Genomic DNA, 20,753 nt, shown 5'->3' with positions numbered 1-20,753 from the left:
ATGGCCACCTATAAGTTTATCGGGGTGACCACCAGTATCTGGGGGAACGTTTGTTCACCAGAGCGCCCCAAGGGATGACGAGGTCGAATGGTTATAAACTCCTGCGAGACCTGTTTCAGTCTGGACATAAGGAAGAATTTCTTTACTGTCCGATCCCCCAAGGTCTGGAATAGCCTGCGATTGGAAGTGGTTCAAGCACCTACATTGAACACCTTCAAGAGCAAATCGGATGCTTATCTTGCCGGGATCCTATGACCCCAGGTGACTTGCTGCCCTTTGGACAGGGGTCTGGACTCGATGATCTTCTGAGGTTCCTTCCAGCCCCAATGTCTATGAAATCTATGAAAGTCTATGAAATATAGGGCTGATGTCTCAAATTTGAGTTCAATATCTAGGAAAGATAATGGCTGCCAGCAGTCACGTGTGGGACTAAAGCTGGCAGTGGGGCAGCCCCAGGAGGTAGGCAGTCGGCTCCGCTACTCCCCTGCTGGTCTGCACTATAAAAAAGGTTAGGAACCACTGGGGTAGGGGAGGCTGGGGCCAGCCCAGTACTGGCCCCAGCAGTCTTACCTTGGGTCCTGGGGGCTCCTCGGGCTACAGCAGTGGTGATTCCACTGCAGAGAGCCTGGCAGACAGCCGGGGCATGGCTCCAGGTGGCCCAGCTCCGCTTTTGAATGGCGTGTGCTGCCCATGCTTGTACTCCTCCACTGCAGGGGTAAAAAAAAGGGCAGAAAAGAAAGTGGAGCAATGCACACATGGGCAGCGCAGCCTTGCAGTGTGGAGAACATCTAAATGTGCAGTATGTGACATCGCAGATGTGTTTTCAGCACCACATACCACACAGCTGCACTTGTCCAGACACAGCCCAGGAGATCACTTGGTCCAACCCCATCTTCTCAAGCAAGGCAGCAGCATCTATCCTGTTACAGGCTTGTACATAGAAATGACCAGTAATGGGGCTTCCACAGACCCTTTTGGCAAACTACTCCCGTGCTTAACTAACCTCAGAGCACAAAAGGAAGATAAGATACCTTGTCCTCAGTAGAAGCCCATTGTAGGTACATCTTTCAAAATCTTACCCATGCAGACCAAAGGTGGGTGAAATGTACAAAGACATTAGAGAAAGTAACCAAACTGAGGGGCACCTTGAATGAGCCACAGCACAGGTGGGTTGTGTGGCACCTTGTTAGAAAGTCACTGTAGCGGGTTGTTCCTCCTCTATCCTGGCCCAATAGCCAGTTTCCTCACAAAGGCCAGTCAGCTCTTAGGGTGCTGACAGAGGTGCAGCTCCCCCCTGTAACTCAGGATGATTTCTGCAAAGCGTTCTGCATTGCAACGTTACCTCAGACCAAACAGACGTTCACTGTTGGTTCCAGGAGGGAGGGGATCTAGCCGGGCTGGGAGCCGGCAGCCAGGTTCTCATAGCAGTGGCCACTGCTCCCTGCCAGCGCTCGCTGTTTACAGAATAGGAAAGGGAAAGGCAGGGAAGGGAGCTCATTCTTGGGACTCGCTAGACAGTGCTAGCGGGTGGGGTGGGTGATTTGGAGCCCCCCCCCCACCTCAGGGGGACTCCAATACCCCCACACCACCCTTCAGAGGATGCTGAAAACCCCCCAGACTGAACTCCCTCCACTCTCTTTCCCCCTCCCATTCTGCAAACACTCACAGGCTGGGAGCCCTGCAGACACAATTTACATTTTGAAACCTCCTTATCTGATCCCTCATATAATGGTGGGTCATATTTTCACTCAATCAGCCATTTCTGAAGCTTTCTGCAGGTGTGCATTTGTGTTTGGTCACAGCTACAAGCTGCTTTATGTGGCCAGATTAGGTGAAAACTGTTGATTCTGTCTGCACCCCATAGTTTCAATTTCTAGTCCATTCATTTTACATGTGGAAAGCTTTCTCCCACAGCAAACAGAGCATGCAACAACATAAACAAACATCCAAATAACAAAAAAAAGGTAAAACCTCTGGTCTTTCCTCAGACCAAGAAAAAGAGAGAGAGGTTATCAAGGGGCTGTGCTTTTCCCTCAGTGTACCAGCCTTGCCTTGCCTTGCCTTGCCTTGCCCTCACCTCACCTCCTCTAACCCCCTGCAGCTGGGCTTCAGCCCCTGAGCCATGCATCTTGTTATAGTCAATAAGATTAATTAGCGATTTGGGATTGGACAGCCATGGCAGGGGAAAGAGCTAGTTTGGTCTCTGGGTTACATGGGAAAGCTCCCAAAGCCAGGCCTTTCAACCCTGACACAGCAGAATTTGCATGAATTCTGGCAAAATATTTGCATTCTCTTGCACATTTTTCTTGTCGGGCAGAAAGGGAAGGTTGTATGAGAGTGGAGAAGGGGAAGTACAGCAGTATGTGCTAATTCAAGCTGTTCCTCCTGCCTTTCCCCTTCCTCTACCTCCTTCTCACCAGTCAGCTGCTGAGGGGAACAACATGTGAGGAAGGGCATTTCTGCAGCAGAAAAACTGGAGCAGCTTCTGCTTCTCTGAGAAAGCTACTTCTACCCCTCCCTAGTTCCTCTCTTGTGTGTGAGGCTTTCCGATCAAGGGTCTCCTGAAATTAATCTAGGAAGTCAGCCTGGAGAAGGTCTGTGTGCATGGGCAGGATGAGCCAACAACCCCTCATGCCCTCACAGGGCTAAGTGGGGTCCTGGTGCAACATCTCTTCCCGTGTAAAGGCTGTAAGTATTTGCTCTGCAGTACTGCTCCTCTACCACAAGATCCTGCTGCTGAGCTCAGCTCCTGCTCTCTTCTGCCCTCCCCTAGCTGCAAGAAACAGCCTGGAGGGGTGGGAACCGGCAGCCCCACCAGTGTAAGTCTTGCTAGCTATAGCAGATCCACCCTCCTGGACATCCCTCCAACCTCAAGCAACCGGCATCACCTCCCAATAGTTACCTCAGCAGCACCATGCTCCCCACCATGCTTACATCCAGCTATGCCCTCTCAAGTTCCACCCTAGCACAGGTGCCAGGTACCTTCCAGGGTCCCTACACAGCTGCCCTCAATACCCTAGTGTGCCCTCCATCACCCCAGACTCCTTCCACTCACCCTGGCAAAAACTGCCAAATTCCCTATAGCAGCAGGTTCTTTTGCCTTGGAGCAGGGTATGGAGGCCATAAAACGGTGCATTGTGGTTCAGTGCAGATAACCTACATGTTAAGTGACGGAATGATTTACCTACATGGTCACATGTGGAGGTGCAGCTGTGGTGAAGGGGCACCCTGTGTAATTGTAATTGCTGTGGGGTGACAATGACACCCATGTCCAGCAAACAGCGCAGTGCCTAGGAGTGGCAGTGGGGGGAGATACATACGTTCTCAAAGGAGAAGCTGCATAAAGGTTTCATATCAAGAGGCAGGGACGTCATCAACTTTCATTTTTGGAAGTGTATCGGGTTCATCTCATTCCAGTTTCTGAGCAGTGTTTAACCAGCACCTCCTGAATTTTTTTAAGGGTTTTCTACTCCCTTACGATGATCTATTAGGTGGGCTCCACGGCCCCATTCTCCTGGTCCAAACTCTGGCTTGGTGCACAGCAGTTTCATTGTCAGCTCTGCTTCTGGTGGTAAGTACCCTGTGGGGGAGCCTGTGGAAAGAGGACTGGATAGCAACAAAGGGTGAAACTGATGGGAAAAGCGTGACCTACTATTGAAATTAACGGAACAAACCAAGTGCTGTTAAAAGCCAAAGAATGTGTGTCCCCCTGCTCCCTCCCCACCCAAAAAAAAAAGCTCAGAGAGAATATGCATTTCTCTCTAATAACTTTAATTGGGCTGCTTTTAAAGCCCAGGTTAGGTGCCTAACTTCCTTCTACTTTACGTGAGAAAGGTTAGGTGCAAGGACTTGTCTTCAGAAGACTCAGTATGCTGAGTAGGGAGACACATTAACCAGGCAATAGGAAATAGTGGTGTGAGTGGTGTATTTGAAATTTTCCCTATATTCTGAATCAAGGCAGCCATTAGAGACCTGTGTGAAACAGGGATTCAAAGCCCGACCCCACCTCTTAGACACAAATGTATCCTGCAGCTGAACTCCAGGTACCTAAGAAGGTTTGTAGTGAAAACATAGGCTTTTAGGGGGTCTTGGACACCTAAGGGAGTCAGCTGGAGATCTATAAACTGCCCTCTTGGATTTAGATGCCTAAAATGGGACTGCAGTAAAATGTAGGCAGCCAAGTTTCTCTGTGAATCTTGCCGAATGTCATTTTCAAATTGACACCATCACGTCTTAGGCTTTAAAATGATCAGTGCTCATAAGCAGTAGGTAAAGAGAAGCACATAGAGATTATAGATCTCAAGTATGGGAATTGCACATCTTGGTTCCAACCTGATCCTTCAGTGTCATAGGCTCAGGAAGCCTTTAGTTGCCCACTGAAGTCAACAGGACTCAACGCAGGTACTGTCGTCTTTCCATGTGCCTCACATTGCATTATGAGGTTGGGCCTTAGAACCTGATCCCACGCTGATTGAACTCAAAGGGAGGCTTCTCATTGATATGAATGGGTTTAAATTACGTCTTTACCGATATCCCTCAATAGGAGGATGATATCTGCTGGGGACAGTGGGGGGATAACTAATGAGTTTTAAGGTGGCTGAGGAATCCAATTTGTGCTCTGCAAGTCTTTCCACAGACATGACAAGTGGTGCCTTAGGACGGTGACAGCTGTTGGCCAGGATGTTGTGCACTTTCCTTCCTTCTCTACCGTTTCTCCATGTCCTGAGCAAGCCAGTTCTCTTCAAAGTGAGCTGTAGCTTGATGTATGGTGCAGCAGCCAGCAATTTCCAATTTGTAGGATTGATGCCATAAAGTGTGCTTTCAGGGTGTTCTTGTAGCGCTTCCTCTGTCCTCCGTGGATCCTTGTACTATGACTAAATTGAGAGAAGAGGACTCTCTTGGGAGATGGGAGATGAGTGTCAGATATCCACACACAGTGACCAGCTCAGCAGAGTTGAAGTTTCGTGATCTTTGCCTCGATGCTGGCTACGTTAGCTGCAGAGAGGGTGTTGGCATTCGTTCAGTGGTCTTCCCATCTAATGCAAAGGATCTTTCTGAGGCAATGGTCATGGAACCAATATATAAGCTTATTGATATATAAGCCAGGTAAAATGTACTTGCTGCCTTGAAAATGCCTCTTCTTAAGGAAGACCACCTAATCAAATCTACTTAACTGACAGCACTTTAAATGAGGGACTTTTTTTTTACATAGTTCTGTTTATTTTCAGTTTATCAGCTTTATAAGTGTCCAAGCTACTTCTGCTTTGCCAGATAATTTCAGTCATCTCATGCTAAGGAAACTGCCCAAAATAGTTTTTTGGACTCATGATGGAAATGGTGGAGCTAGCTGCACGGTGTTCCTGCAGAACCCAAGAGAGAAGTGGAATAGGATGGATCAGAAGCAAATGTATCCACTTGGGCTTTAGTCATAGCTTTTCAGGCTGAGATGAGCAGGTCAGCAAAGGCAATGATTTGAAATGAAAATGTAAGCAGAAGGTGAAAAATGAGAATTGTGTTTGTAAGAATGCAAGCCAACTGTGACATACTGATTGTTGTGTATGTGTACCGCTGCCTTCTGCTGCACAGAATGACAGACTGAAGTGAGGGCACGTGAGGGATCATGTTCTCCACTGGCTAAAGCTCAGTGAAAGTATAAACGCAAATACTTCTGTAGCTTAAATAACATCTAGTAGCAAAATCCTATGTTTTGCTTTTCATTCAGAAGATCCTGACTCCTATTTTCCTGCTAATTGTGATGTCTGTTTTATATAAGCAGGCAGTGATTTATTCCATTATACATGTCCATACACATACATGTGCATATATATGCACCTATTTAGAGAAGTGGGGGCACATTTTTGGAGAGTAAAATACATACACACTAACCATTACAATGTGGATGGTGCTGCCTTTTCTTTAGTAAAAGCAAACATAATATGGATTGAAGGTTTTAATACCATATTCTACTACTTTACTTGACTCTGAGAAGCGGATTTTATTGTCAGTTCCACTAGAGATATTTGAATATTGAAAAATAGGTTCTCAGCATCTGGGCTTGACTGACTATAATCTTTATAAACAATGTAAATACTGTATTATAAAAATAATTTAAAAGAGGAAGGGGGAGGCAATGTTTCAGGGGAGGGCCTATTCATCTGCTGACAGAAATCCTACTTTGAAAAACAATTCTGAAACATCCTAGCCCATTCTACCAAAACTTTTACCTGTAGACACCAGAATTTTGAATAATTCTCTTGGCATAATTTAATCAGGTAATTACTAAATTTAAACGTTTCTCAGAAGTATAATACTCAAAACCCTTTAAAATGTCAGCCTAATGGAGGCTGTTACTCAGGAAACCTATTCCTGCTTCTGGAGGTGTAGATAACATGATCTCTGAAAGAAACGTTAGCTGATGCCTTAGTGTCACTGAATACAATGCTAATAAATGCAAGCAGAAGAGTTGCTCTGTGCTCAGAAGCTGCAAATGCACATTGGAAATTCAGGTCCTTTCTGAAATGATTGATAATGAAATAACCTTTTCCTGGGAGAATGAGACATTTTTCCAGAATTCCTTCCTCCCAGAAGTGGCATGACAGTTAAGTGAGTGTGTTAACTCACCACTCAAATTTCCAGAAGCATTACATCTATGAATGGAATGAAATCTCAGCAGGCAAACAGCTACCAGGGTTTCTAATGGAGGGAAGGAAAATTTTGATCTTCATCCTTGATCTACTGCTAGGGAAGGATTCAGAACGGTTGTGAGGAATGGGAGAGATTCTGAAGAGAAATTGAACTCAGATGAATTTTGCTTTTGTTTGGACACTTTATAACTATTCTTTGCTATATTAATTGCATATATTCTGTGTAGGGGCTGGAGTGGTGTGGGTGCTAAGGCACAGGGTTGACAGCCCAAGGAAGATCAAGGCCTTTGCAGAAGCACTCATAGACTCGCCTGTCAGATTCCAACAAAAACTGCAAATTTTGCTAAATACCTTATCACAAAGACAAGGAATATGTTTCTATGCTATGGCATTGCTGACACGATTTACATACAGTGCAAAACTTCCTGAATTTAGGCACAGTTTTTCTTATTCTTTGTTAGCACCTTAACTAGTATTACTTTACGAGAAAGTTTAGGAGATAACCAGCCAGAAGATAACCCAGGGGTGGGCAAAATATGGCCCGCGGGCCAGATATGGCCTGCCAAGTGACTAGAGGTGGCCCATGGCTGCCCCTCTGGCGTTCTGCATGCAGTCAAGTCCCACCCACTTGCACCAACGCAGCACACACCAGGCTCCCATTAGTGCCCACAGGCTAGCCTTGGCCAGCGTGCACAGTTTCCAGCAGGGGTTTTCCTGGTGCAGCTGCAGCCAGCCAGGTGCTGTTTTGCTTCCTTCACCTCCAGCAGCTGCTCCTGCTTCTGGTCTTGCCTCTGCTGTCCTGTGCCACACTGCACCATGCCACTTCAGATGAGTGGGTGGGCAGCTTCAGTTGGGCTCCTGCCCCAGTGTGCAGGGTTCTGGCTGCCTTCCAGTGAACCTTCCAGTGGAGCCCCACATGCTGGGGCAGGAACCATCCAGCTCAAGCTGCCTGCCAGTCTGCCCAGAGTGGTGTGGTGTGGTGTGGCACAGCAGGTGCAGGAGCTATCACTGGAAGTAGAAGATGCAGGGCAGCACCTTGCCAGAAACTGCTCCTGCTCCTGCTCCTGCTCCTGCCATGCTGTGTTGCACCATGCCACTCTGGGAAGATGGGCAGGCATCTTCAGCCAGGTGGCTCCTGCCCCAGTATGTGCAGGTCCAGCTGCTGGCTGCCTTCCTGGGAGCCACCTGGAACAGCCCTGCTGGAAGCTGCTTGGCATGGCACAATGTGGCAGGAGGCACTGCTGGAGGCAAAGAGGGAAGAACAATAGCTGGCTAAGCCAGGCCACAGGCACCAGTGAAGGTGCGAAGCAGGCTCAGCCAGCACGAGGAGGTGGGGCTGAACCCCATGTGGAGCACCTCAGGTGCAGCACAGACTGCACTGCTTGGGTGAGCTCTGCTGCATGTACCCCCCAGCCCCCCTTCCTCCCCTCATCCATGGCAGGCTCCCTGGACCTAGCACTCAGATAGTCCCCCCCTCCACCCACTGCACATGCACCTCCCCTTCCTCCCCCTCACACACATCCCTCCTGTGGCAGAGCACCTTTGGTACCCACCACTTTAAGGGCAGCAGAGCAGCCAGAAGGTGCGGGCCAGCCCTGATGAGGTGGTCACATGACCTCAGGAGGGCCTTGTGATTGAAGGAGGGGGCTGAGCAGCCTCCATTTTAGATCCTAGGGCTGAGGCAGCAGTTCACTGCTGCAGCCATAGAAAGAACATCTCCCAGCTGGAGCTGCTGCTCACAACATCATAGAACATGCTTGAAGGTATATGGGCAGGAGCTATGGGGAAGGAGGAGGCTCCAGGTCCTGGGCATGACCAAAAACTGCACCCTGCTGGGGCCAAATGGTCTGGTGGGGCTACTTGTGGTGGGGTAGTCCCAAGAAATGCCAGGCCACTTGCCTTCCCAGTGAAAGTTGAGTAAGTAGTGCCTTATAACACCATCCCCATGGTTGTGGGTTGAGAGACCCAAAAGCTGAGCTGAGTTGATGGTCAGAGAGCTGTGGGACCAGTTGGTATGGGCAGGGAGCCCAGAGCTGAGTAGATACTGAGAGGCATGAGGCTCAAGGGACAGAGAACTTCAGCAAAGGGACAGTGGAGCTGTGAGGGGAGAAGTCAAGCCAGCAGAATCCTGACTGGATGCACCCTCAACTAGTCAATGCTGGGGCCAGGATCTGGGGGAGTCTAAAGGGCCAGGAGCCCACTGCAAGGGGTGCCCAGAACCAGGGGCTTGGGGTCTGACTGGCCTGTGAAGGTGGAGCCAGGGCCTGTGTGGCCAAAGATCCAGGGGTGCACTGCTGAGAGGGAGAAGGGTACAGGAGAGCTTGGCTGCCTAAAGGACGCCATCTATGAGGCATGGGGCACAGTAAGGGACAGTCAGAGCCACGTGTAATGCCCTTGGCATCAGGGTAAGTAAATGGGCGGCCTCCCGCATGATTGACATCTTTTTATTATCATCAAGGCATGGCAGACAAGGAAGGTGGACAGTGAGCCCAGAGACAGGCAGGCTGGCCAATGACTGACCGGCTCTGGGATGCCCCCCTGTTACACCTCCCTATACACACCCCACACCACCCCCCAAAGTTCAGGAGCATGTAGGGAGCAAGCCCTAGTCTGGAACTATCACTGCCCCACAACCTGGCCCTGTTATGCCAGCCTCATCCACCCCTCCTGTTCCTGAACTCTGCTTCCCACCTGCAGCCCCGTCAGCAGTTTTGGTGAGCTGCTGTGGTGGGTGGGGTGGGGTGGGGGGCAGTGCTGACCCAGCCCAAAATAGCTCATCAAAACTCCCCATGTGGCCCTCAGGCCCAAATAATTGCCTACCCCGGAGAGAAGCTGTCACTAACAGCTGGAAAAAGCAGGAGTGATAAAGATCTTACCCCATTTTACCCTACAACTGACATCCTGACTATACTGGTCTTAAGAGGAAATTCAAAGCCAACTATATTGGTCATCTGTTAAGAGGAAGTTCAAAGCCAGAGACCTTCTACTATGAACATAGACCTCAAAACATTTTGAGAGCAGAGGATAATTGTTTCTGACTTTGGGTGTCAAGAAATGGCAAGCTACCCCTGATCATCTCAAGTACACAAGACAACTTTTCTTTCTTCTTTCCTTGCATGTTTGCTCTAAATAGGTTCATTTTTTTTAAACAATTTCTTTCCAGGATACAGGAAAATGGACAATTGAGTAAACCCCTTGATATACAGTAGCTGAAATTGGATAGATAAAGATTTGTCTGAGGATAGTAATCAAGTGTTGTAATGCTGTGGACAGAAATTCTGTATTTAGACACATTCAGACAATTTGTAAATACATATCAGTTAGAAAAAAATGTGTGTAGAGCCACTGCACATACGGAGCCTGGGATGGCATCCTTATCAAATCTGTGTTGGTGAAAGGCAGAAGTGGTTTATGTAAGTTGACATTTTGGTTGTGGAGAAGTTCCCTTGCTTTGGTGAGAATGTGGAAAAGCAAAGACAAAAAGGCTTCCAGATGCTTTTCAAAACATTTACTGGCTAAAAATGCTTTATTCCCCATAATCACTTGAAGAAGGACATTCTATGGCGTCTTCTCAGACTTAAGCAAAAAACTTGGTACAAAAAAGAAGATGCTACACTTGAAATAGTATAATGCAGGGACTGGCAATGTTTTCTGGTAGTAAGCCAGAATGACCCAGACCCTTCACTGCTTTCCCTGCAAATTGCTCTCCTACTAAAGCTTTGAGCACCCTACTGCAGCATAGCACAGGCAGAGCCCTCTGATGCTGAATGCTGCTGAAGCCACAGCTCTGTGGCCCACATCTGAAGGCTTCACAAGACTGGATCCTTTGTGAGGGCCACAGGTCATTGACCCCTGGTATAATGGAGCCTCTGGAATACACAGATACATTTTTTTACTGTATTTAATATAAGACACCTGTTACCAACACTGAGGTGGGAAACTTCACAGCAAATTCACCATATAAACTTGTTTTGACTAAATGCTGTTATGCTTCTTTATCATTTGAATCTAGAGAGTATTATACCAAGCAGATATTTTTACTTCCCTGTACTGTATGAAGGAGACAAAAACAAAAACAATCTAGCTTTCAGAGCTGCAAAGATCAGTGCTTTCTTTGATCATCTTGTGATTTGCCTAGCACTGGTACCATACACAAACACTTGCAAAATAAGTCTATTCTTGTAGCTTGGACTCTAATGCCAGTATGCCAACCAAAGTCTAAAAGAGCAACAGACCATGAATCTAACTCTGATTACCCAGTAGTGTCTAATGCTGATCTCACCACATAAAGTTGAATCATATAACATAAAATCTAGTGCATAGGAACAATGTTAATGAAGAGCTCATATAACTGAAGTTTGAAAAATGACATGGATGAGCATTTTACTGTCTGCTCTTGTGCCAAACTGGATATTTCAATTATTCAAGTTTCAAGAAAGCTTTCCTATCATAATTCACCTCTTTATAGTTATCTAATCCTGCAAATACATTATCAGAAATGTGTGTGACCTAACTGATGTTAATTATTTTCCATATTTAGAAGCATATGGTTGGTCATGTTGATGCCACCTCCAGATTGCACTAGGCTGTATCACACTGAAGCACAGTGTGTTCACTCCACATGCTAAGCCCCCAAATGTAGTTGTCTCAGGATAACATGAGTTGCATCTCAATAAATACAACTGAAACCAAGACTATTGCTGCACATCCATTAGTGCCTTATGGAAGCTATGTTACATCTATGTTGGGGTTTGGTGTGTGGCACTCCTTAGCATGATCCAGAAGTAGTATAAGTTAGCATTTTGTATCTGCATGCAAATAAGAAAGAAGGGGGAAATGTTCCCCTCTAGTGCTCAATGCCAAAGAGAATGCTTTAATACCCATCTACATGTTCTGGAAAATTTAAAGCTTAGCTAGTATAAGACTTAAGGAAATATACTAATAGAAAGAAGACTAGATGTCTTGGACATCCACAGTGGGGTGGTTTCAGTAACAGACTGTCCTCTACTCAGGATTTAGCAACTTTAGGAAACTGTTTTCCTGAAATTTCACCAATATCATTTTCTCAGGGCAGCACAGGAACAATTTGCTCTGGACAAAAAGAAACAAAGGACTTGGCACTGCATTTCCTGTGGCCTTTGGATGCCCTTGCCTTCTCTTGTGATTCCTACCTTCCCTCAACCTCATGACAAAAGCCTGGCTGCAAAAGAGACTTCTATCTGATGCTCCTAAAACTACCACATCTACCAGAGATATTTCTGAATTTGTGACATAGGTTGAGTTGAGAGGGGTATGATGCTAACTGTGCATCCCAAACCCTGTAGAGACTGTGTGATGGATCTAGAAAATGAATGTGGAGTCTATAAAACATGAAAGTGGAAATAAAGCTGCAGAGATGGCATACAAATTTTCTTCCCTTTCCAACTGGGTTCCCAAGTCTTTCTGCCTCTGTAGACAAGGTGAAAGTCATCCATATGAACAAGACCAGCACAACTAAGTTTCATATACACTAATGCTATAAGTGGGATAAAGGCTGGAGTGAAAGAACAGTGTGGCCCTAAGTAACACCATGAGGTCAACACTGGTGAACAACAAATAGAATATTTGTGGAAGTTGGCTGTGGCAGGACACTACGTGCCTGCCACTTTAAGGGCCTGGAGCTGGCAACTGCCACGTGCCTAATGAGGGCAGCCATTTTGGGAACTGGGGCTGCCCATGTAAACAGGGCAGTTCTGTTGCTGGTGGCCAGGCAACAACATTGCCTGGCTGGAGGGCTGCTGGTATCATCTAGAGGTAAAGGAGGAGCTGTAGGGGATGGTAAGAAGGCTCCTGATCCTGGGTATGACCTACAACTGTACCCTGCTGGGAGTGGGTGGCCTGGTGGGGCTCCCAGTGGTGTGGATGCCCCCAGGACCGGAAGGGTCAAAGGGCTGGGTGCCCACCGCGAAGAATGCCCAAGAGCTGCGCACCTGGGGTTCTGACTGGCCTGGAGGTGGGCCAGGGCTAGTGAGCTGAAGGTCCCAGTGGGGAGACGACACCCAGAAGGGGAAGCAGGTCAGGGAGCTATGCTGCCCAATATGAAGGTGGATGAGACCGCCTGATAAGAGGATTCCAGGTTGGGATTCAATCAGGAGGATTCTGGGGCCCAGTGTGGGGGCTGATAATAAGAATAACATTGAGATGCTATCTGTGAGGCTTGGGCTGCAGTGTAGGGTTGGAAAGGAGCCACAGATAGTGTCCCTTGGCATCAGGGCAGGAAATGGGCAGCCTCCCACTTATTAACATGTACTAATTCAATATAACAACAAGGTGTGGTGGGTGAGAATGCGGGCAGTTAGCCCAGGAACAGGTGGGCAGGCTGCAGGGAAAGTGGTCCTGAGGAGGCCTCCGTTACATTGGCCTTGCCTTAACTCATATAAGCCACACCTGATTCTTCACTTCTAAACTAGCCTTGGATTTGCTAAGAGAAGCTCAGAACCTCATGGGAATAGCCTTCATGTCTGTACTTGGGAACTCCAAAGTCAAATACAGGCAAAGAATACAATGGGAACAAAAATGAGAAACAGCAGGAAAGCCACTTAAAGAATTAAGCTCCTTAGTCACAGTCTGGCCCATTTGACTTCAGTGCAAACTGTATGAAGGTCTGGCCTGCATAGTTCATAACTGAGTTCAGCTCAGGTCCTGGGTTATCCTTGGAAAGTCTAAGTTGTTCATGCCAGTTTACCTGTTCTTTTTATTTACCTTTTGATTTATAAAATACAAACACTGGCAAAAAGCCACAAGCGGATATATAACAATTGGCTTTAACAAATAACTTCTGGAACAAATGTAAAAAGAAAATGGCAAAAGAATCAAAGCAAAAGGAATAAAAGACAAAAGACCTAACTAACTTGAAGATGTAGCTTGCTGAGTTTATGAAATGAATGATAAAATGTGATTGCCTGAAATAGCATGAGATTGGACTTCATGACCTGGTAGTTGCTGTCTAGACTGATGCTCCTAATATCAGTCTCTGTTTCTTTAGTCATTACAATGTAAGGGTCTGATCCTGTAGCTATCCTCCTCACTTCACCAGGCTTGTGCTGTGGTTCTAATACCTGAGATTGTCATATAAATGGAGCTGTGTTTCATTTTGCAAATTGCAGGATGAGCATTGCTGATACCAGCAGCACACGGCCCAACCACACTTTTAGTTCCCTTTTTCCTACCACTTCTTTGCCAATATCCTGTAAGTACTATGAAGAGAGATTTTCTCTGAGTGCAGAAAGGCTTTCTTGTGCAAAATTCTGCCAGGAAAACAGCTATCAGCTCTTCTGGGCATGGGTTTTGAGCACACCAACAGGAATTAAAGCCAATCAAGAGACAAATCATTCACTTGGCTATAATGAAGGTGTACTGCCAATTTTTTTGTCTGTGTGAAGATATCAGAGAGGTCTGTGGAGTTCAGGTGAATCTTGTGCAGTTCCATTTTACAAATAAGTGCACAGGAAGGGAAAAAAGTATACATTCAATACCAAGTGTCTTCATATAACCTTGTACTCCTGTAATTTTTAATTGAGCTAGTAAGTGGTTCTTTAGTATTTTCTGTGACATTATTTGTGTTTGGTTAGTTGCTTTATGGGTTTTCTTCTCTACCAAAGCAAATTGCTCTGGATCCAAGCTGGCCCCAGTCAAACCTGGTGTAAGTGGGTATCTGGTCATTCAGGCTGGGAATCAAAGGTGATCAAACATAATATTAGCCACTTCAACTCTGTATGTGCTATTAGCTATAGAAACAGGTGGACCTTGCCAACTACAATGGATCATCAGGCTTGGGTGGACATTTTGATCTGCCTGGAATAAGGTATCTTCCTGAATATCTCTTTCCCTCCATTGACTGTTCATAATATATCTTTTTTATTATTATTCATAGGATCAAAGCCTGAAAAAAATCTCTTTGAAATCACACAGTATCTTAATACTTAGATAGTATGCAATCTTCTAATAACAGTGGTAGGAACTCATAACTTTCAGTGCTTGAGAAGATGGGAATGTTGCATTAACTTTGATGGAATGGAATAAATGGGCTAAGAGTCAAAGGTGTTAACATGATCCTAACATTAAATAGCTAAACAGGATTTGGGACCCTCATTCGTGACTGAGAAACCTTAGTGGCAATGTAATTTTGGAAAATGGAAAATTAAGATGTATGAGGAAAATTAGTTATAAAAACAGCATACATTTTAAAATTGAAATTGAGTTCTTTGCAGAAACAAAATTTAAAAATAAAAAATGTTAAAACCTTTTCCAGGGAGAAGATAGTAGTTAAAGTATCTTATTTTTCAAGCAGTCCTTAGTTATGAAGAAGGAATCAACTGTTCTTAATGTTGAGTTCACTGCTGTGAGTGGTTATTATTTTTCCTGGTTTTGATAAAAGTTACAAAGGTACAAATGAAAAAAGACAGAGGATCCTAACAGTGACAAAAATGTTATTAATACATTGTTAATGCTGTTTAGATACAAAGTGGTCAGTTATGAATGGATGCAGCTGCTGTTTTGAACCCTGGATTTCTTACGATTGGACTGGCTGCTCTGATAAGGAACCTCCCAGTCACTGCCCTTCTCAGGCTTGGCAGAGCTGGATAGGGACCATCTCAGCTACTGTGCTGTTGCCATGTTATACTATAGGTCTTAGGGTCAAATAAAAGCTGCTAGGGGAAACAGAAAGATGAAAAGGAAAAGGAAAGAACAGACAAAGAAGGGTGTAATGTCCAGCACATTGAGACTATTGCTGACCTAATGGTGATGGTCAGTTAACTCTGTGGGTACACTGTTCTAGACATAAAGGCTACTTATGGAAGTAAAAGAAAATTTAAAAAAAAAGGTGCTTTACTTTAAACTCAGCATGCCCCCTTGCCAAACCCAGTGCACGACCAGAAGATGTCTTTCATTGCTTGGACTAGGCTCCCCCAGTGTCTGTGTACAACGGGCATTTCAGCAGGGCTTTTCTAGCTCTTTTGTCTAATAGCTGATTGAATCAGCTCGTAGATAAAATCACCAAAAAAACCCAACGGACAAACCTAATGTATACAGATGCTGCAGAGCTGGGTCGAACTAATGTGCTGCTGCTGCTTCTGGTAAAGTGTTTTCTTTTTTCACATCCATTAGCAGACATTGATGTTCAATGCTCACCAGTGAAGGGTGGTTTGTTGGTTTTTACTTAGAGCAGTAGTTCTCAGCCTTTTTTAGGTTCAAGACACTCCTTTTTAGATGCAATGCAACCCTCAGAATTATACCAGCTCTTAGTTTTCACTTGTTTTTTGGCTGTAAAAAAGTGATAGAGCATCTTTTCTGCTGCCAAAAGCCCAGAAAGACCACAACAGGTCAGAATGTTTTTATCACAGTGGATTCCTATTTGAAATCTCTAGGTTTATCTTGGAATTTTGTTTGCACACCTAACAGTGCTAACACTGCGTGATACCCCGTGCTATTCTGGAAAGTACCGCAAGGCACCCTGCCACTGCACCCTGGTTGAAAATCACTGCTCTCCAGAATCCCCTGCCATTCCATTCACAAGGTTTTCTGACCCACAAACACTTGATTTTTGAGAACAAAGGGGTGGGTGAGGGATAGGCTACCCCTTAATTATTCTGTTTGATAATGAAGTCTTCTGTCTGACATCAGTTTTGGTCCATTCATTTCTGATCCCATTTTCCTCTTTTTACCAGTCATGAGCTTACCACAGTATGAGAATATATCAGTAGCCCTTTTTGGTTGGGGCAAATGTAGGTTTTCTGACTCCTTTTCATACCTCTTCTATTTACCTTAATTATTGCAGAATATGGATCTCACAGCTAGGATAGGTCTACTAAATCCTAGGTCTGATAACTGAGCTGAGAAAGAAGGAAAGCAACAGGGTACTTAACACTTCCTTTCCAGAGGAATTTACATGTTGGCAGTTCTACCATTCCACTGGGGGAGAGTGGTAGTATGGAGAAGAACAACCTCATCAGCGACCTGGCAAATGGGATGAAGTTCATCCTCAGCAAGTTTGCAGTTGACACCAAGCTGGGCGGGGGTAGTAGATATGCTCCAAGGTAGGGCTAGAATTCAGAAAAACCTAGACAAATTGAAGGACTGGACCAAAAGAAATCTTATGAAGTTCAATAAGGATAAGTGCAAAGTCTTGCGCTTAAGACAGAAATATCCTATGCACTGGTACAGGCTGGGGACTGACTGGCTAAGTAGTGACTCTGCAGGAAAGACCCTGAGGGTTACAGTGGACAATAAACTGGACATGAGCAAACAGTGTGCTCTTGTTGCAAAGAAAGATAACAACATACTGGGCTGCAATATATAATGCCAGCAAATCAAGGGAAGTGATTATTCCTTTCTAGTTAGCACTAGTGATGCTACATCTGGAGTCCTGTGTCCAGTTTTGGGCCCTCCACTACAGAAAGGATGGGGACAAATTGGAGAGAGTCCAGGGGAGGGTAACAACAATAGTTAGGGAGCTGGGGCATCTAACTTATGAGGAAAGGCAGAGGGAACTGGATTTATTTAGTCTGGAAAAGAGAAGTCTAAGAGGTGATTTAATAACAGCCTTCAACTACCTGAAGAGTGGTCCCAAAGGGGATGGAGCTGGAACAGGGATAGGCAACCCTCAGTACATGTGCTAGAGAGTGGCACACGAAAACATTTTGCTTGGCATGTATGCCACGGGGCAGACATTGGGGAAGTGGCCAGAGCTGCGGTGCCACAACGAGGACCAGGCCCTTTGCATCTCACCTGCCACACACCCCGGCACACCAACATCTTACAAATCAAGGTTGCAGGTGTTTGGCACTCAGCCCAAACATGTTGCTGCCCCCTGAGCTAAACTGTTTTCAGTGGTGGCAGACAAGTGAACAAGGAGCAATGGTCTCAAATTAAGCAGTGGAAACAGGGAGAAATTACTAAAGAGGAGTAATGCCTCCTCAGCTCGCGGTTGTAGGGAGGCAGCTAGAAAGGCCAAAGCTACCATGGAGCTGAGGATGGCATCCCAAGTCAAGGATAACAATTTTTTTTTTCAGATATATAGGGAGTAAAAGGAAGGCTCAGGGCCACTACTGAACAGGCAAAAGCAATTGGTAGCAGAAGGGGAGGGGGGACAAGGCTGAACTCCTCAATGAGTTCTTTGCCTCAGTGTTCCTAAACGAGGGGCAAGACAAGTCTCACAATGCGATCATAGAGAGACAACAGCAGGGTGCCAGACCACCAAGCGTTGACCCTGAGACAGTGCAGAGTCACTTGGAAGAACTGGATGTGGTCAAGTCGGCAGGCCCAGATGAGCTCCATCCAAGGGTACTGAAGACACTGGCTGATGTCATTGCATAGCCACTGGCAAGAATATTTGAGCACTCATGGCACATGGGCCAGGTCCTGGAGGACTGGAAAAGGGCCAATGTGGTCCCTATTTTCAAGAAGGGGAGGAAGGAGGATCCAAGCAACTACAGGTTAATCAATCTCATCTCCATCCTTGGTAAAGTCTTTGAAAAGATTATTAAGGCTCATATATGTGACAGCCCAGCAGGAAAAATTATGCCGAGGGGAAACCAGCACGGGTTTGTAGCAGGTAGATCATGCCTGACTAATCTAGTCTCTTTTTATGACCAGGTTACAAAATACCTGGACGCAGGAGTAGAGGTGAATATCATTTACTTAGACTTCAGGAAGGCCTTTGATATGGTATCCCACCCTATACCAGTGAACAAATTAAGAAGCTGTGCCTTGGATGATTACACAGTCTGGTGGGCGGCAAATTGGCTAGAGGGTCGTACCCAGAGAGTGGTGGTGGATGGGTTGGTATCGACCTGGAAGGACGTGGGCAGTGGGGTCCTGCAGGGCTCGGTCCTTGGACCAATACTCTTCAATGTCTTCATCGGTGGCTTGGATAAGGGAGTGAAGTATACTGTGTCCAAGCTTGTGGATGATACAAAACTGTGGGGAGAAGTGGACACACCGGAGGGCAGGGAACAACTACAGGCGAACCTGGGCAGGTTGGACAAATGGGCAGAAAACAATAGAATGCAATTTAACAAGAAGAAATGCAAAGCGCTGCACCTAGGGAGGAAAAATGTCCAGCACATCTACTGCCTAGGAAATGACCTGCTCGGTAGCACAGAATTGGAAAGGGATCTCGGAGTCCTAGTGGATTCCAAGATGAACATGGGTCGTGAGCATGACAAAGTCATCAGCAAAGCTAACTGCACTTTATCATGCATCAGCAGATGCATGACAAACAGAACCAAGGAGGTGATACTTCCCCTCTATCGGGCACTGGTCAGACTGCAATTGGAATACTGTGTCCAGTTTTGGGCGCCGCACTTTAAGAGGGAGGGATGTGGATAACCTGAAGAGGGTCCGGAGAAGGGCCACTTGTATGGTTAAGGGCTTGCTGGCCAAGCCCTATGAGGAGAGACTAGGGCACCTGGACCCCTTCAGCCTCTGCAAGAGAAGGTTAAGAGGTGACCTTGTGGCTGCCTATAAATTCATCATGGAGGTGCAGAAGGGAATTGATGCGGCTCTACTCACCAAGGCGCCCCTGGGAGTTACAAGAAATAATGGCCATAAGCTAGCAGACAGCAGATTTAGTCTGGACATTAGGAAAAACTTCTTCACAGTTTGAGTGGCCAAAATCTGGAATGGGCTCCCAAGGGAGGTGGTGCTCTCCCCTACCCTGGGGGTCTTCAAGAGGAGGTTAGATAGGCTTCTGGCTGGGGTCATCTGAACCCAGCACACTTTCCTGCCTATGCAGGGGGTTGGACTCAATGATCTCTTGAGGTCCCTTCCAACCCTAAATCTATGAATCTATGAATTTATGAAATTGCAGCAAGGGAAGTTTAGGTTAGATATTAGAAAGAACTTTCTCATGAGGAGGGTAGTAAAACACTGGACCAGGGTACCCAGGGAGGAGTTTCCATCCTTGGAGGTTTTTAAGACCCGAGTAGACAAAGCCTTGACTGCTATGAGATAGTTAGGGCTGGTCCTGCTTTGAGCAGTGGGTTGGACTAAATGACCTCCTGAGGTTCCTTCCAACTCTCATGTTCTATGATCTAAGAGAATCCTACTCAGTCCTTCTGCCAATAACTAAGCTCCCCCCCGCCACATTGTCTAGTTCTCAGAACCTCCCAGGATCAAGCCCTTATTGGACAAATTGCATTTCAGATCTACATTTTCCTATCACTTTCAGTTTGCTATTTTTCTTGACTCTTTCTTTCCAGTGCCTTATCTGTTCTGTCACTGGGAAAGGGTTTGCTTTATTAGCTAGTAGCTGCATTGTGGGTCTTTCATTATGTTAAAGAACCCACTGGGGAAGATTGTATTTTTCCTAGAATTGATAATATACTTTTTTCTCTGAAATTCAGCTGATCATCTAAACTAGGCAGCTTTGCCAGGTTTTGATATATTTTAAAAGTGAACCTGTCAGTTTTTTGGCTGCATAGAGATGGAAGAAATAAGGAAAGCCTTCACAGGTGGGAAATACATGCAGAAGGAGAAAATGGATTTGGCCTTGTAGATTAGGTTTGTATGTATTTTTCATGAGTTCTTAGGTGGTTCTTTGCTTGCTTTAAGGATCAAATCTTTTGTGGGTGTCAGCGTTTGCTCTGGTGTAGTGCCCGAAGACTGGAACAAGGCCAATGTGCTGCCTATCTTCAAGAAAGGGAGGAAAGTGGATCCAGGAAACTACAGGCCCATCAGCCTGACCTCTATCCCAGGGAAGATCTTAGAAAAGTTTATTAAAGAGGCCATCCTTAATGGACTGGCTGATGCCAACATCCTGAGGAATAGCCAACATGGGTCTGTTGCGGGTAGGTCTTCCTTGACCAATATCATTTCCTTCTATGACCAAGTGACCTATCACCTGGATGAGGAAGAGGAGATTAATGTCACATATCTTGACTTCAAAAAAGCTTTTGATCTCATATCCCATGATGACCTCTTGGCAAAACTGGCCAATCGTGGCCTTGGGTCCACCACGATCTGCTAGCTGGGAAATTGGCTCTGTGGTTGGACCCAAAGGGTGGTGGTCAATCGTCATGGTGCCCTGTGACCAGTAGGGTCCCCCAAGGCTCTGTCCTTGGACCCATA

The 20,753-nt window shown here is 45.9% G+C and overlaps 1 protein-coding gene and 1 long non-coding RNA gene across 5 annotated transcripts in view; both read left to right on the top strand.

Moving 5' to 3' along the window:
- Positions 1 to 694, top strand: part of LOC109308200 — a 9,450-nt gene extending 8,756 nt beyond the window's left edge. The window contains exon 3 of the long non-coding RNA XR_002100533.1: positions 633 to 694. This is a non-coding gene — a long non-coding RNA (uncharacterized LOC109308200). The remainder of the gene's footprint in view (positions 1 to 632) is intronic.
- Positions 695 to 3,384: 2,690 nt separating this feature from the next.
- The window catches only part of FYB (FYN binding protein), an 88,946-nt gene continuing 71,577 nt past the window's right edge, over positions 3,385 to 20,753 (top strand). For all 4 annotated transcript variants that reach the window (XM_019531989.1, XM_019531987.1, XM_019531988.1 and 1 more), the window contains exon 1: positions 3,385 to 3,571. The gene's annotated coding sequence lies outside the window, so the exon portion shown is untranslated. The remainder of the gene's footprint in view (positions 3,572 to 20,753) is intronic.

The sequence above is a fragment of the Crocodylus porosus genome, unplaced genomic scaffold (assembly GCF_001723895.1).
Source record: "Crocodylus porosus isolate Cpor-Errol unplaced genomic scaffold, CroPor_comp1, whole genome shotgun sequence".
Taxonomy (NCBI): domain Eukaryota; kingdom Metazoa; phylum Chordata; order Crocodylia; family Crocodylidae; genus Crocodylus; species Crocodylus porosus.
The sequence above is the reverse complement of the archived record's forward strand: the minus strand, read 5'-3'. Positions and strand labels throughout refer to the sequence as shown.